Source organism: Clavelina lepadiformis, chromosome 7, assembly GCF_947623445.1.
Source record: "Clavelina lepadiformis chromosome 7, kaClaLepa1.1, whole genome shotgun sequence".
In the NCBI taxonomy this organism is placed as follows: Eukaryota; Metazoa; Chordata; class Ascidiacea; order Aplousobranchia; family Clavelinidae; genus Clavelina; species Clavelina lepadiformis.
This window is the reverse complement of record NC_135246.1, coordinates 1,483,580-1,499,193: the sequence shown is the minus strand read 5'-3', so window position 1 is coordinate 1,499,193 and position 15,614 is coordinate 1,483,580. Positions and strand designations below refer to the sequence as shown.

The 15,614-nt window shown below is 38.5% G+C and overlaps 24 non-coding genes across 24 annotated transcripts; all 24 read right to left on the bottom strand.

The window, feature by feature from the left end:
• Positions 1-246: 246 nt before the first annotated feature.
• On the bottom strand, positions 247-317 carry Trnap-agg (transfer RNA proline (anticodon AGG)). The gene has a single exon. It is a non-coding gene; the product is annotated as a tRNA-Pro (tRNA).
• A 697-nt stretch (positions 318-1,014) lies between these two features.
• Trnap-ugg (transfer RNA proline (anticodon UGG)) lies at positions 1,015-1,086 on the bottom strand. The gene has a single exon. It is a non-coding gene; the product is annotated as a tRNA-Pro (tRNA).
• A 542-nt stretch (positions 1,087-1,628) lies between these two features.
• Trnap-cgg (transfer RNA proline (anticodon CGG)) lies at positions 1,629-1,700 on the bottom strand. Its single transcript has one exon. It is a non-coding gene; the product is annotated as a tRNA-Pro (tRNA).
• Positions 1,701-1,783: 83 nt separating this feature from the next.
• Trnap-ugg (transfer RNA proline (anticodon UGG)) lies at positions 1,784-1,855 on the bottom strand. The gene has a single exon. It is a non-coding gene; the product is annotated as a tRNA-Pro (tRNA).
• A 387-nt stretch (positions 1,856-2,242) lies between these two features.
• Trnap-ugg (transfer RNA proline (anticodon UGG)) lies at positions 2,243-2,314 on the bottom strand. Its single transcript has one exon. It is a non-coding gene; the product is annotated as a tRNA-Pro (tRNA).
• A 387-nt stretch (positions 2,315-2,701) lies between these two features.
• Positions 2,702-2,773, bottom strand: Trnap-agg (transfer RNA proline (anticodon AGG)). The gene has a single exon. It is a non-coding gene; the product is annotated as a tRNA-Pro (tRNA).
• Positions 2,774-3,315: 542 nt separating this feature from the next.
• On the bottom strand, positions 3,316-3,386 carry Trnap-agg (transfer RNA proline (anticodon AGG)). The gene has a single exon. It is a non-coding gene; the product is annotated as a tRNA-Pro (tRNA).
• A 697-nt stretch (positions 3,387-4,083) lies between these two features.
• On the bottom strand, positions 4,084-4,155 carry Trnap-ugg (transfer RNA proline (anticodon UGG)). The gene has a single exon. It is a non-coding gene; the product is annotated as a tRNA-Pro (tRNA).
• Positions 4,156-4,697: 542 nt separating this feature from the next.
• Trnap-cgg (transfer RNA proline (anticodon CGG)) lies at positions 4,698-4,769 on the bottom strand. Its single transcript has one exon. It is a non-coding gene; the product is annotated as a tRNA-Pro (tRNA).
• An 83-nt stretch (positions 4,770-4,852) lies between these two features.
• On the bottom strand, positions 4,853-4,924 carry Trnap-ugg (transfer RNA proline (anticodon UGG)). The gene has a single exon. It is a non-coding gene; the product is annotated as a tRNA-Pro (tRNA).
• Positions 4,925-5,940: 1,016 nt separating this feature from the next.
• On the bottom strand, positions 5,941-6,012 carry Trnap-agg (transfer RNA proline (anticodon AGG)). The gene has a single exon. It is a non-coding gene; the product is annotated as a tRNA-Pro (tRNA).
• Positions 6,013-6,095: 83 nt separating this feature from the next.
• Trnap-cgg (transfer RNA proline (anticodon CGG)) lies at positions 6,096-6,167 on the bottom strand. The gene has a single exon. It is a non-coding gene; the product is annotated as a tRNA-Pro (tRNA).
• Positions 6,168-7,493: 1,326 nt separating this feature from the next.
• Trnap-agg (transfer RNA proline (anticodon AGG)) lies at positions 7,494-7,565 on the bottom strand. The gene has a single exon. It is a non-coding gene; the product is annotated as a tRNA-Pro (tRNA).
• Positions 7,566-8,566: 1,001 nt separating this feature from the next.
• Trnap-agg (transfer RNA proline (anticodon AGG)) lies at positions 8,567-8,638 on the bottom strand. Its single transcript has one exon. It is a non-coding gene; the product is annotated as a tRNA-Pro (tRNA).
• A 542-nt stretch (positions 8,639-9,180) lies between these two features.
• On the bottom strand, positions 9,181-9,252 carry Trnap-ugg (transfer RNA proline (anticodon UGG)). The gene has a single exon. It is a non-coding gene; the product is annotated as a tRNA-Pro (tRNA).
• A 542-nt stretch (positions 9,253-9,794) lies between these two features.
• On the bottom strand, positions 9,795-9,866 carry Trnap-cgg (transfer RNA proline (anticodon CGG)). Its single transcript has one exon. It is a non-coding gene; the product is annotated as a tRNA-Pro (tRNA).
• Positions 9,867-9,949: 83 nt separating this feature from the next.
• Positions 9,950-10,021, bottom strand: Trnap-ugg (transfer RNA proline (anticodon UGG)). The gene has a single exon. It is a non-coding gene; the product is annotated as a tRNA-Pro (tRNA).
• Positions 10,022-10,408: 387 nt separating this feature from the next.
• Positions 10,409-10,480, bottom strand: Trnap-ugg (transfer RNA proline (anticodon UGG)). The gene has a single exon. It is a non-coding gene; the product is annotated as a tRNA-Pro (tRNA).
• A 387-nt stretch (positions 10,481-10,867) lies between these two features.
• Positions 10,868-10,939, bottom strand: Trnap-agg (transfer RNA proline (anticodon AGG)). Its single transcript has one exon. It is a non-coding gene; the product is annotated as a tRNA-Pro (tRNA).
• Positions 10,940-11,481: 542 nt separating this feature from the next.
• On the bottom strand, positions 11,482-11,553 carry Trnap-ugg (transfer RNA proline (anticodon UGG)). Its single transcript has one exon. It is a non-coding gene; the product is annotated as a tRNA-Pro (tRNA).
• Positions 11,554-12,095: 542 nt separating this feature from the next.
• Trnap-cgg (transfer RNA proline (anticodon CGG)) lies at positions 12,096-12,167 on the bottom strand. The gene has a single exon. It is a non-coding gene; the product is annotated as a tRNA-Pro (tRNA).
• A 1,170-nt stretch (positions 12,168-13,337) lies between these two features.
• On the bottom strand, positions 13,338-13,409 carry Trnap-agg (transfer RNA proline (anticodon AGG)). The gene has a single exon. It is a non-coding gene; the product is annotated as a tRNA-Pro (tRNA).
• Positions 13,410-13,492: 83 nt separating this feature from the next.
• Positions 13,493-13,564, bottom strand: Trnap-cgg (transfer RNA proline (anticodon CGG)). Its single transcript has one exon. It is a non-coding gene; the product is annotated as a tRNA-Pro (tRNA).
• A 1,326-nt stretch (positions 13,565-14,890) lies between these two features.
• Trnap-agg (transfer RNA proline (anticodon AGG)) lies at positions 14,891-14,962 on the bottom strand. Its single transcript has one exon. It is a non-coding gene; the product is annotated as a tRNA-Pro (tRNA).
• Between the last annotated feature and the right edge of the window lie 652 nt (positions 14,963-15,614).

Genomic DNA, 15,614 nt, shown 5'->3' with positions numbered 1-15,614 from the left:
AACATGCGGCCCGCCTGAGATTTTTGTCCGGCCCGCTAGTCATTTTCACTCCAAAAATAGTATTTTGAACTTTGAATCTTGGCCTAAATAAAATGTACCAGTCGGTTATTAGGGGCGCAGTAATAGTATAATACACCTAAATTTCTTGAAATTTAATAGGTTCTGCGGGCCATTGACTTATTTCAGGTGACAATGCGGCCCAATATAATTGATATTTGGTATAAAATCAAAATATTCTTCTTTATAGGGCTCGTCCGGGAATTGAACCCGGGACCTCTTGCACCCTAAGCAAGAATCATACCCTAGACCAACGAGCCGATAAAGTTTCATTTATCTGCTTCATATTACATGAATGAAACTTTTTGATATTTGGTATAAATTCAAAATAATCTTCTTTATAGGGCTCGACCGGGAATTGAACCCGGGTCCTCTTGCACCCAAAGCAAGAATCATACCCCTAGACCAACGAGCCGATGAAGTTTCATTTATTTGCTTCATATTATAACCATAAAACTTTTTGATATTTGGTATAAATTCAAAATAATCTTCTTTATAGGGCTCGTCCGGGAATTGAACCCGGGACCTCTTGCACCCAAAGCAAGAATCATACCCCTAGACCAACGAACCGGTGAAGTTGCATCTTTTTGCTTCATATTATAAGAATAAATGTTTATGATATTTAGTCCAAATTCCAAAATTTCTTCTTTATAGGGCTCGTCCGGGACTTGCAACCTAAGCAAGAATCATACCCCTAGACCAGGGATGTCCAACATGTGGCCCGCCTGAGATTTTTGTCCGGCCCGCTAGTCATTTTCACTCCAAAAATAGTATTTTGAACTTTGAATCTTGGCCTAAATAAAATGTACCAGTCGGTTATTAGGGGCGCAGTAATAGTATAATATACCTAATTTTCTTGAAATTTAATAGGTTCTGCGGCCCATTGACTTATTTCAGGTGACAATGCGTCCCAATATAATTGATATTTGGTATAAATTCAAAATATTCTTCTTTATAGGGCTCGTCCGGGAATTGAACCCGGGACCTCTTGCACCCAAAGCAAGAATCATACCTCTAGACCAACGAGCCGGTGAAGTTACATCTTTTTGCTTCATATTATAAGAATAAATGTTTATGGTATTTAGTCCAAATTCCAAAACTTCTTCTTTATAGGGCTCGTCCGGGACTTGCAACCTAAGCAAGAATCATACCCCTAGACCAGGGATGTCCAACATGCGGCCCGCCTGAGATTTTTGTCCGGCCCGCTAGTCATTTTCACTCCAAAAATAGTATTTTGAACTTTGAATCTTGGCCTAAATAAAATGTACCAGTCGGTTATTAGGGGCGCAGTAATAGTATAATATATCTATTTTTCTTGAAATTTAATAGGTTCTGCGGCCCATTGACTTATTTCAGGTGACAATGCGGCCCAATATAATTGATATTTGGTATAAATTCAAAATATTTTTCTTTATAGGGCTCGTCTGGGAATTGAACCCGGGAACTCTTGCACCCTAAGCAAGAATCATACCCCTAGACCAACGAGCCGATAAAGTTTCATTTATCTGCTTCATATTATATGAATATAACTTTTTGATATTTGGTATAAATTCAAAATAATCTTCTTTATAGGGCTCGTCCGGGAATTGAACCCGGGACCTCTTGCACCCGAAGCAAGAATCATACCCTTAGACCAACGAGCCGATAAAGTTTCATTTATCTGCTTCATATTATATGAATATAACTTTTTGATATTTGTTATTAATTCAAAATAATCTTCTTTATAGGGCTCGTCCGGGAATTGAACCCGGAACCTCTTGCACCCAAAGCAAGAATCATACCCCTAGACCAACGAGCCGGTGAAGTTGCATCTTTTTGCTTCATATTATAAGAATAAATGTTTATGATATTTAGTCCAAATTCCAAAACTTCTTCTTTATAGGGCTCGTCCGGGACTTGCAACCTAAGCAAGAATCATACCCCTAGACCAGGGATGTCCAACATGCGGCCCGCCTGAGATTTTTGTCCGGCCCGCTAGTCATTTTCACTCCAAAAATAGTATTTTGAACTTTGAATCTTGGCCTAAATAAAATGTACCAGTCGGTTATTAGGGGTGCAGTAATAGTATAATATACCTAAATTTCTTGAAATTTAATAGGTTCTGCGGCCCATTGACTTATTTCAGGTGACAATGCGTCCCAATATAATTGATATTTGGTATAAATTCAAAATATTCTTCTTTATAGGGCTCGTCCGGGAATTGAACCCGGGACCTCTTGCACCCAAAGCAAGAATCATACCTCTAGACCAACGAGCCGGTGAAGTTACATCTTTTTGCTTCATATTATAAGAATAAATGTTTATGGTATTTAGTCCAAATTCCAAAATTTCTTCTTTATAGGGCTCGTCCGGGACTTGCAACCTAAGCAAGAATCATACCCCTAGACCAGGGATGTCCAACATGCGGCCCGCCTGAGATTTTTGTCCGGCCCGCTAGTCATTTTCACTCCAAAAATAGTATTTTGAACTTTGAATCTTGGCCTAAATAAAATGTACCAGTCGGTTATTAGGGGCGCAGTAATAGTATAATATACCTATTTTTCTTGAAATTTAATAGGTTCTGCCGTCCATTGACTTATTTCAGGTGACAATGCGGCCCAATATAAATGATATTTGGTATAAATTCAAAATATTCTTCTTTATAGGGCTCGTCCGGGAATTGAACCCGGGACCTCTTGCACCCTAAGCAAGAATCATACCCCTAGACCAACGAGCCGATAAAGTTTCATTTATCTGCTTCATATTATATGAATATAACTTTTTGATATTTGGTATAAATTCAAAATAATCTTCTTTATAGGGATCGTCCGGAAATTGACCCCGTGACCTCTTGCACCCAAAGTAAGAATCATACCCCTAGACCAACGAGCCGGTGAAGTTGCATCTTTTTGCTTCATATTATAAGAATAAATGTTTATGATATTTAGTCCAAATTCCAAAACTTCTTTTTTATAGGGCTCGTCCGGGACTTGCAACCTAAGCAAGAATCATACCCCTAGACCAAGGATGTCCAACATGCGGCCCGCCTGAGATTTTTGTCCGGCCCGCTAGTCATTTTCACTCCAAAAATAGTATTTTGAACTTTGAATCTTGGCCTAAATAAAATGTACCAGTCGGTTATTAGGGGCGCAGTAATAGTATAATACACCTAAATTTCTTGAAATTTAATAGGTTCTGCGGGCCATTGACTTATTTCAGGTGACAATGCGGCCCAATATAATTGATATTTGGTATAAAATCAAAATATTCTTCTTTATAGGGCTCGTCCGGGAATTGAACCCGGGACCTCTTGCACCCTAAGCAAGAATCATACCCTAGACCAACGAGCCGATAAAGTTTCATTTATCTGCTTCATATTACATGAATGAAACTTTTTGATATTTGGTATAAATTCAAAATAATCTTCTTTATAGGGCTCGACCGGGAATTGAACCCGGGTCCTCTTGCACCCAAAGCAAGAATCATACCCCTAGACCAACGAGCCGATGAAGTTTCATTTATTTGCTTCATATTATAACCATAAAACTTTTTGATATTTGGTATAAATTCAAAATAATCTTCTTTATAGGGCTCGTCCGGGAATTGAACCCGGGACCTCTTGCACCCAAAGCAAGAATCATACCCCTAGACCAACGAACCGGTGAAGTTGCATCTTTTTGCTTCATATTATAAGAATAAATGTTTATGATATTTAGTCCAAATTCCAAAATTTCTTCTTTATAGGGCTCGTCCGGGACTTGCAACCTAAGCAAGAATCATACCCCTAGACCAGGGATGTCCAACATGTGGCCCGCCTGAGATTTTTGTCCGGCCCGCTAGTCATTTTCACTCCAAAAATAGTATTTTGAACTTTGAATCTTGGCCTAAATAAAATGTACCAGTCGGTTATTAGGGGCGCAGTAATAGTATAATATACCTAATTTTCTTGAAATTTAATAGGTTCTGCGGCCCATTGACTTATTTCAGGTGACAATGCGTCCCAATATAATTGATATTTGGTATAAATTCAAAATATTCTTCTTTATAGGGCTCGTCCGGGAATTGAACCCGGGACCTCTTGCACCCAAAGCAAGAATCATACCTCTAGACCAACGAGCCGGTGAAGTTACATCTTTTTGCTTCATATTATAAGAATAAATGTTTATGGTATTTAGTCCAAATTCCAAAACTTCTTCTTTATAGGGCTCGTCCGGGACTTGCAACCTAAGCAAGAATCATACCCCTAGACCAGGGATGTCCAACATGCGGCCCGCCTGAGATTTTTGTCCGGCCCGCTAGTCATTTTCACTCCAAAAATAGTATTTTGAACTTTGAATCTTGGCCTAAATAAAATGTACCAGTCGGTTATTAGGGGCGCAGTAATAGTATAATATATCTATTTTTCTTGAAATTTAATAGGTTCTGCGGCCCATTGACTTATTTCAGGTGACAATGCGGCCCAATATAATTGATATTTGGTATAAATTCAAAATATTCTTCTTTATAGGGCTCGTCTGGGAATTGAACCCGGGAACTCTTGCACCCTAAGCAAGAATCATACCCCTAGACCAACGAGCCGATAAAGTTTCATTTATCTGCTTCATATTATATGAATATAACTTTTTGATAATTGGTATAAATTCAAAATAATCTTCTTTATAGGGCTCGTCCGGGAATTGAACCCGGGACCTCTTGCACCCGAAGCAAGAATCATACCCTTAGACCAACGAGCCGATAAAGTTTCATTTATCTGCTTCATATTATATGAATATAACTTTTTGATATTTGTTATTAATTCAAAATAATCTTCTTTATAGGGCTCGTCCGGGAATTGAACCCGGAACCTCTTGCACCCAAAGCAAGAATCATACCCCTAGACCAACGAGCCGGTGAAGTTGCATCTTTTTGCTTCATATTATAAGAATAAATGTTTATGATATTTAGTCCAAATTCCAAAACTTCTTCTTTATAGGGCTCGTCCGGGACTTGCAACCTAAGCAAGAATCATACCCCTAGACCAGGGATGTCCAACATGCGGCCCGCCTGAGATTTTTGTCCGGCCCGCTAGTCATTTTCACTCCAAAAATAGTATTTTGAACTTTGAATCTTGGCCTAAATAAAATGTACCAGTCGGTTATTAGGGGTGCAGTAATAGTATAATATACCTAAATTTCTTGAAATTTAATAGGTTCTGCGGCCCATTGACTTATTTCAGGTGACCAATATAATAAAAGGCTGGACATCACTGTCCTAGACCAACGAGCGGCAGAGGTTAAGTCTTTTCCCTTCATACTGTATAGAATATTTTGACATTTGATGTATTTGACATTTCACTTCATATTATATGAAAGTACGAAGTACGAAAGAAGTTTCATTTATTTGCTTCATATTACATGAATGAAACTTTTTGATATTTGGTATAAATTCAAAATAATCTTCTGTATAGGGGTCGTCCGGGAATTGAACCCGGAACCTCTTGCACCCAAAGCAAGAATCATACCTCTAGACCAACGAGCCGGTGAAGTTACATCTTTTTGCTTCATATTATAAGAATAAATGTTTATGGTATTTAGTCCAAATTCCAAAACTTCTTCTTTATAGGGCTCGTCCGGGACTTGCAACCTAAGCAAGAATCATACCCCTAGACCAGGGATGTCCAACATGCGGCCCGCCTGAGATTTTTGTCCGGCCCGCTAGTCATTTTCACTCCAAAAATAGTATTTTGAACTTTGAATCTTGGCCTAAATAAAATGTACCAGTCGGTTATTAGGGGCGCAGTAATAGTATAATATATCTATTTTTCTTGAAATTTAATAGGTTCTGCGGCCCATTGACTTATTTCAGGTGACAATGCGGCCCAATATAATTGATATTTGGTATAAATTCAAAATATTCTTCTTTATAGGGCTCGTCTGGGAATTGAACCCGGGACCTCTTGCACCCTAAGCAAGAATCATACCCCTAGACCAACGAGCCGATAAAGTTTCATTTATCTGCTTCATATTATATGAATATAACTTTTTGATATTTGGTGTAAATTCAAAATAATCTTCTTTATAGGGCTCGTCCGGGAATTGAACCCGGGACCTCTTGCACCCGAAGCAAGAATCATACCCCTAGACCAACGAGCCGATAAAGTTTCATTTATCTGCTTCATATTATATGAATATAACTTTTTGATATTTGTTATTAATTCAAAATAATCTTCTTTATAGGGCTCGTCCGGGAATTGAACCCGGGACCTCTTGCACCCAAAGCAAGAATCATATCCCTAGACCAACGAGCCGGTGAAGTTGCATCTTTTTGCTTCATATTATAAGAATAAATGTTTATGATATTTAGTCCAAATTCCAAAACTTCTTCTTTATAGGGCTCGTCCGGGACTTGCAACCTAAGCAAGAATCATACCCCTAGACCAGGGATGTCCAACATGCGGCCCGCCTGAGATTTTTGTCCGGCCCGCTAGTCATTTTCACTCCAAAAATAGTATTTTGAACTTTGAATCTTGGCCTAAATAAAATGTACCAGTCGGTTATTAGGGGTGCAGTAATAGTATAATATACCTAAATTTCTTGAAATTTAATAGGTTCTGCGGCCCATTGACTTATTTCAGGTGACCAATATAATAAAAGGCTGGACATCACTGTCCTAGACCAACGAGCGGCAGAGGTTAAGTCTTTTCCCTTCATACTGTATAGAATATTTTGACATTTGATGTATTTGACATTTCACTTCATATTATATGAAAGTACGAAGTACGAAAGAAGTTTCATTTATTTGCTTCATATTACATGAATGAAACTTTTTGATATTTGGTATAAATTCAAAATAATCTTCTGTATAGGGGTCGTCCGGGAATTGAACCCGGAACCTCTTGCACCCAAAGCAAGAATCATACCCCTAGACCAACGAGCCGATGAAGTTTCATTTATTTGCTTCATATTATAACCATAAAACTCTTTGATATTTGGTATAAATTCAAAATAATCTTCTTTATAGGGCTCGTCCGGGAATTGAACCCGGGACTTCTTGCACCCAAAGCAAGAATCATACCCCTAGACCAACGAGCCTGTGAAGTTGCATCTTTTTGCTTCATATTATAAGAATAAATGTTTATGATATTTAGTCCAAATTCCAAAACTTCTTCTCTATAGGGCTCGTCCGGGACTTGCAACCTAAGCAAGAATCATACCCCTAGACCAGGGATGTCCAACATGCGGCCCGCCTGAGATTTTTGTCCGGCCCGCTAGTCATTTTCACTCCAAAAATAGTATTTTGAACTTTGAATCTTGGCCTAAATAAAATGTACCAGTCGGTTATTAGGGGCGCAGTAATAGTATAATGTACCTATTTTTCTTGAAATTTAATAGGTTCTGCGGCCCATTGACTTATTTCAGGTGACAATGCGGCCCAATATAATTGATATTTGGTATAAATTCAAAATATTCTTCTTTATAGGGCTCGTCCGGGAATTGAACCCGGGACCTCTTGCACCCTAAGCAAGAATCATACCCCTAGACCAACGAGCCGATAAAGATTCATTTATCTGCTTCATATTATATGAATAAAACTTTTTGATATTTGGTATAAATTCAAAAAAATCTTCTTTATAGGGCTCGTCCGGGAATTGAACCCGGGACCTCTTGCACCCAAAGCAAGAATCATATCCCTAGACCAACGAGCCGATGAAGTTGCATCTTTTTGCTTCATATTATAAGAATAAATGTTTATGATATTTAGTCCAAATTCCAAAACTTCTTCTTTATAAAGCTCGTCCGGGACTTGCAACCTAAGCAAGAATCATACCCCTAGACCAGGGATGTCCAACATGCGGCCCGCCTGAGATTTTTGTCCGGCCCGCTAGTCATTTTCACTCCAAAAATAGTATTTTGAACTTTGAATCTTGGCCTAAATAAAATGTACCAGTCGGTTATTAGGGGCGCAGTAATAGTATAATATACCTATTTTTCTTGAAATTTAATAGGTTCTGCGGTCCATTGACTTATTTCAGGTGACAATGCGGCCCAATATAATTGATATTTGGTATAAATTCAAAATATTCTTCTTTATAGGGCTCGTCCGGGAATTGAACCCGGGACCTCTTGCACCCAAAGCAAGAATCATATCCCTAGACCAACGAGCCGGTGAAGTTGCATCTTTTTGCTTCATATTATAAGAATAAATGTTTATGATATTTACTCCAAATTCCAAAACTTCTTCTTTATAGGGCTCGTCCGGGACTTGCAACCTAAGCAAGAATCATACCCCTAGACCAGGGATGTCCAACATGCGGCCCGCCTGAGATTTTTGTCCGGCCCGCTAGTCATTTTCACTCCAAAAATAGTATTTTGAACTTTGAATCTTGGCCTAAATAAAATGTACCAGTCGGTTATTAGGGGCGCAGTAATAGTATAATATATCTATTTTTCTTGAAATTTAATAGGTTCTGCGGCCCATTGACTTATTTCAGGTGACAATGCGGCCCAATATAAATGATATTTGGTATAAATTCAAAATATTCTTCTTTATAGGGCTCGTCCGGGAATTGAACCCGGGACCTCTTGCACCCTAAGCAAGAATCATACCCCTAGACCAACGAGCCGATAAAGTTTCATTTATCTGCTTCATATTATATGAATATAACTTTTTGATATTTGGTATAAATTCAAAATAATCTTCTTTATAGGGATCGTCCGGAAATTGAACCCGGGACCTCTTGCACCCAAAGCAAGAATCATACCCCTAGACCAACGAACCGGTGAAGTTGCATCTTTTTGCTTCATATTATAAGAATAAATGTTTATGATATTTAGTCCAAATTCCAAAATTTCTTCTTTATAGGGCTCGTCCGGGACTTGCAACCTAAGCAAGAATCATACCCCTAGACCAGGGATGTCCAACATGTGGCCCGCCTGAGATTTTTGTCCGGCCCGCTAGTCATTTTCACTCCAAAAATAGTATTTTGAACTTTGAATCTTGGCCTAAATAAAATGTACCAGTCGGTTATTAGGGGCGCAGTAATAGTATAATATACCTAATTTTCTTGAAATTTAATAGGTTCTGCGGCCCATTGACTTATTTCAGGTGACAATGCGTCCCAATATAATTGATATTTGGTATAAATTCAAAATATTCTTCTTTATAGGGCTCGTCCGGGAATTGAACCCGGGACCTCTTGCACCCAAAGCAAGAATCATACCTCTAGACCAACGAGCCGGTGAAGTTACATCTTTTTGCTTCATATTATAAGAATAAATGTTTATGGTATTTAGTCCAAATTCCAAAACTTCTTCTTTATAGGGCTCGTCCGGGACTTGCAACCTAAGCAAGAATCATACCCCTAGACCAGGGATGTCCAACATGCGGCCCGCCTGAGATTTTTGTCCGGCCCGCTAGTCATTTTCACTCCAAAAATAGTATTTTGAACTTTGAATCTTGGCCTAAATAAAATGTACCAGTCGGTTATTAGGGGCGCAGTAATAGTATAATATATCTATTTTTCTTGAAATTTAATAGGTTCTGCGGCCCATTGACTTATTTCAGGTGACAATGCGGCCCAATATAATTGATATTTGGTATAAATTCAAAATATTCTTCTTTATAGGGCTCGTCTGGGAATTGAACCCGGGAACTCTTGCACCCTAAGCAAGAATCATACCCCTAGACCAACGAGCCGATAAAGTTTCATTTATCTGCTTCATATTATATGAATATAACTTTTTGATATTTGGTATAAATTCAAAATAATCTTCTTTATAGGGCTCGTCCGGGAATTGAACCCGGGACCTCTTGCACCCGAAGCAAGAATCATACCCTTAGACCAACGAGCCGATAAAGTTTCATTTATCTGCTTCATATTATATGAATATAACTTTTTGATATTTGTTATTAATTCAAAATAATCTTCTTTATAGGGCTCGTCCGGGAATTGAACCCGGAACCTCTTGCACCCAAAGCAAGAATCATACCCCTAGACCAACGAGCCGGTGAAGTTGCATCTTTTTGCTTCATATTATAAGAATAAATGTTTATGATATTTAGTCCAAATTCCAAAACTTCTTCTTTATAGGGCTCGTCCGGGACTTGCAACCTAAGCAAGAATCATACCCCTAGACCAGGGATGTCCAACATGCGGCCCGCCTGAGATTTTTGTCCGGCCCGCTAGTCATTTTCACTCCAAAAATAGTATTTTGAACTTTGAATCTTGGCCTAAATAAAATGTACCAGTCGGTTATTAGGGGTGCAGTAATAGTATAATATACCTAAATTTCTTGAAATTTAATAGGTTCTGCGGCCCATTGACTTATTTCAGGTGACAATGCGTCCCAATATAATTGATATTTGGTATAAATTCAAAATATTCTTCTTTATAGGGCTCGTCCGGGAATTGAACCCGGGACCTCTTGCACCCAAAGCAAGAATCATACCTCTAGACCAACGAGCCGGTGAAGTTACATCTTTTTGCTTCATATTATAAGAATAAATGTTTATGGTATTTAGTCCAAATTCCAAAATTTCTTCTTTATAGGGCTCGTCCGGGACTTGCAACCTAAGCAAGAATCATACCCCTAGACCAGGGATGTCCAACATGCGGCCCGCCTGAGATTTTTGTCCGGCCCGCTAGTCATTTTCACTCCAAAAATAGTATTTTGAACTTTGAATCTTGGCCTAAATAAAATGTACCAGTCGGTTATTAGGGGCGCAGTAATAGTATAATATACCTATTTTTCTTGAAATTTAATAGGTTCTGCCGTCCATTGACTTATTTCAGGTGACAATGCGGCCCAATATAAATGATATTTGGTATAAATTCAAAATATTCTTCTTTATAGGGCTCGTCCGGGAATTGAACCCGGGACCTCTTGCACCCTAAGCAAGAATCATACCCCTAGACCAACGAGCCGATAAAGTTTCATTTATCTGCTTCATATTATATGAATATAACTTTTTGATATTTGGTATAAATTCAAAATAATCTTCTTTATAGGGCTCGTCCGGGAATTGAACCCGGGACCTCTTGCACCCAAAGCAAGAATCATACCCCTAGACCAACGAACCGGTGAAGTTGCATCTTTTTGCTTCATATTATAAGAATAAATGTTTATGATATTTAGTCCAAATTCCAAAATTTCTTCTTTATAGGGCTCGTCCGGGACTTGCAACCTAAGCAAGAATCATACCCCTAGACCAGGGATGTCCAACATGTGGCCCGCCTGAGATTTTTGTCCGGCCCGCTAGTCATTTTCACTCCAAAAATAGTATTTTGAACTTTGAATCTTGGCCTAAATAAAATGTACCAGTCGGTTATTAGGGGCGCAGTAATAGTATAATATACCTAATTTTCTTGAAATTTAATAGGTTCTGCGGCCCATTGACTTATTTCAGGTGACAATGCGTCCCAATATAATTGATATTTGGTATAAATTCAAAATATTCTTCTTTATAGGGCTCGTCCGGGAATTGAACCCGGGACCTCTTGCACCCAAAGCAAGAATCATACCTCTAGACCAACGAGCCGGTGAAGTTACATCTTTTTGCTTCATATTATAAGAATAAATGTTTATGGTATTTAGTCCAAATTCCAAAACTTCTTCTTTATAGGGCTCGTCCGGGACTTGCAACCTAAGCAAGAATCATACCCCTAGACCAGGGATGTCCAACATGCGGCCCGCCTGAGATTTTTGTCCGGCCCGCTAGTCATTTTCACTCCAAAAATAGTATTTTGAACTTTGAATCTTGGCCTAAATAAAATGTACCAGTCGGTTATTAGGGGCGCAGTAATAGTATAATATATCTATTTTTCTTGAAATTTAATAGGTTCTGCGGCCCATTGACTTATTTCAGGTGACAATGCGGCCCAATATAATTGATATTTGGTATAAATTCAAAATATTCTTCTTTATAGGGCTCGTCTGGGAATTGAACCCGGGAACTCTTGCACCCTAAGCAAGAATCATACCCCTACACCAACGAGCCGATAAAGTTTCATTTATCTGCTTCATATTATATGAATATAACTTTTTGATAATTGGTATAAATTCAAAATAATCTTCTTTATAGGGCTCGTCCGGGAATTGAACCCGGGACCTCTTGCACCCGAAGCAAGAATCATACCCTTAGACCAACGAGCCGATAAAGTTTCATTTATCTGCTTCATATTATATGAATATAACTTTTTGATATTTGTTATTAATTCAAAATAATCTTCTTTATAGGGCTCGTCCGGGAATAAACCCGGAACCTCTTGCACCCAAAGCAAGAATCATACCCCTAGACCAACGAGCCGGTGAAGTTGCATCTTTTTGCTTCATATTATAAGAATAAATGTTTATGATATTTAGTCCAAATTCCAAAACTTCTTCTTTATAGGGCTCGTCCGGGACTTGCAACCTAAGCAAGAATCATACCCCTAGACCAGGGATGTCCAACATGCGGCCCGCCTGAGATTTTTGTCCGGCCCGCTAGTCATTTTCACTCCAAAAATAGTATTTTGAACTTTGAATCTTGGCCTAAATAAAATGTACCAGTCGGTTATTAGGGGTGCAGTAATAGTATAATATACCTAAATTTCTTGAAATTTAATAGGTTCTGCGGCCCATTGACTTATTTCAGGTGACCAATATAATAAAAGGCTGGACATCACTGTCCTAGACCAACGAGCGGCAGAGGTTAAGTCTTTTCCCTTCATACTGTATAGAATATTTTGACATTTGATGTATTTGACATTTCACTTCATATTATATGAAAGTACGAAGTACGAAAGAAGTTTCATTTATTTGCTTCATATTACATGAATGAAACTTTTTGATATTTGGTATAAATTCAAAATAATCTTCTGTATAGGGGTCGTCCGGGAATTGAACCCGGAACCTCTTGCACCCAAAGCAAGAATCATACCTCTAGACCAACGAGCCGGTGAAGTTACATCTTTTTGCTTCATATTATAAGAATAAATGTTTATGGTATTTAGTCCAAATTCCAAAACTTCTTCTGTATAGGGCTCGTCCGGGACTTGCAACCTAAGCAAGAATCATACCCCTAGACCAGGGATGTCCAACATGCGGCCCGCCTGAGATTTTTGTCCGGCCCGCTAGTCATTTTCACTCCAAAAATAGTATTTTGAACTTTGAATCTTGGCCTAAATAAAATGTACCAGTCGGTTATTAGGGGCGCAGTAATAGTATAATATATCTATTTTTCTTGAAATTTAATAGGTTCTGCGGCCCATTGACTTATTTCAGGTGACAATGCGGCCCAATATAATTGATATTTGGTATAAATTCAAAATATTCTTCTTTATAGGGCTCGTCTGGGAATTGAACCCGGGACCTCTTGCACCCTAAGCAAGAATCATACCCCTAGACCAACGAGCCGATAAAGTTTCATTTATCTGCTTCATATTATATGAATATAACTTTTTGATATTTGGTGTAAATTCAAAATAATCTTCTTTATAGGGCTCGTCCGGGAATTGAACCCGGGACCTCTTGCACCCGAAGCAAGACTCATACCCCTAGACCAACGAGCCGATAAAGTTTCATTTATCTGCTTCATATTATATGAATATAACTTTTTGATATTTGTTATTAATTCAAAATAATCTTCTTTATAGGGCTCGTCCGGGAATTGAACCCGGGACCTCTTGCACCCAAAGCAAGAATCATATCCCTAGACCAACGAGCCGGTGAAGTTGCATCTTTTTGCTTCATATTATAAGAATAAATGTTTATGATATTTAGTCCAAATTCCAAAACTTCTTCTTTATAGGGCTCGTCCGGGACTTGCAACCTAAGCAAGAATCATACCCCTAGACCAGGGATGTCCAAAATGCGGCCCGCCTGAGATTTTTGTCCGGCCCGCTAGTCATTTTCACTCCAAAAATAGTATTTTGAACTTTGAATCTTGGCCTAAATAAAATGTACCAGTCGGTTATTAGGGGTGCAGTAATAGTATAATATACCTAAATTTCTTGAAATTTAATAGGTTCTGCGGCCCATTGACTTATTTCAGGTGACCAATATAATAAAAGGCTGGACATCACTGTCCTAGACCAACGAGCGGCAGAGGTTAAGTCTTTTCCCTTCATACTGTATAGAATATTTTGACATTTGATGTATTTGACATTTCACTTCATATTATATGAAAGTACGAAGTACGAAAGAAGTTTCATTTATTTGCTTCATATTACATGAATGAAACTTTTTGATATTTGGTATAAATTCAAAATAATCTTCTGTATAGGGGTCGTCCGGGAATTGAACCCGGAACCTCTTGCACCCAAAGCAAGAATCATACCCCTAGACCAACGAGCCGATGAAGTTTCATTTATTTGCTTCATATTATAACCATAAAACTCTTTGATATTTGGTATAAATTCAAAATAATCTTCTTTATAGGGCTCGTCCGGGAATTGAACCCGGGACTTCTTGCACCCAAAGCAAGAATCATACCCCTAGACCAACGAGCCTGTGAAGTTGCATCTTTTTGCTTCATATTATAAGAATAAATGTTTATGATATTTAGTCCAAATTCCAAAACTTCTTCTCTATAGGGCTCGTCCGGGACTTGCAACCTAAGCAAGAATCATACCCCTAGACCAGGGATGTCCAACATGCGGCCCGCCTGAGATTTTTGTCCGGCCCGCTAGTCATTTTCACTCCAAAAATAGTATTTTGAACTTTGAATCTTGGCCTAAATAAAATGTACCAGTCGGTTATTAGGGGCGCAGTAATAGTATAATGTACCTATTTTTCTTGAAATTTAATAGGTTCTGCGGCCCATTGACTTATTTCAGGTGACAATGCGGCCCAATATAATTGATATTTGGTATAAATTCAAAATATTCTTCTTTATAGGGCTCGTCCGGGAATTGAACCCGGGACCTCTTGCACCCTAAGCAAGAATCATACCCCTAGACCAACGAGCCGATAAAGATTCATTTATCTGCTTCATATTATATGAATAAAACTTTTTGATATTTGGTATAAATTCAAAAAAATCTTCTTTATAGGGCTCGTCCGGGAATTGAACCCGGGACCTCTTGCACCCAAAGCAAGAATCATATCCCTAGACCAACGAGCCGATGAAGTTGCATCTTTTTGCTTCATATTATAAGAATAAATGTTTATGATATTTAGTCCAAATTCCAAAACTTCTTGTTTATAAAGCTCGTCCGGGACTTGCAACCTAAGCAAGAATCATACCCCTAGACCAGGGATGTCCAACATGCGGCCCGCCTGAGATTTTTGTCCGGCCCGCTAGTCATTTTCACTCCAAAAATAGTATTTTGAACTTTGAATCTTGGCCTAAATAAAATGTACCAGTCGGTTATTAGGGGCGCAGTAATAGTATAATATACCTATTTTTCTTGAAATTTAATAGGTTCTGCGGTCCATTGACTTATTTCAGGTGACAATGCGGCCCAATATAATTGATATTTGGTATAAATTCAAAATATTCTTCTTTATAGGGCTCGTCCGGGAATTGAACCCGGGACCTCTTGCACCCAAAGCAAGAATCATATCCCTAGACCAACGAGCCGGTGAAGTTGCATCTTTTTGCTTCATATTATAAGAATA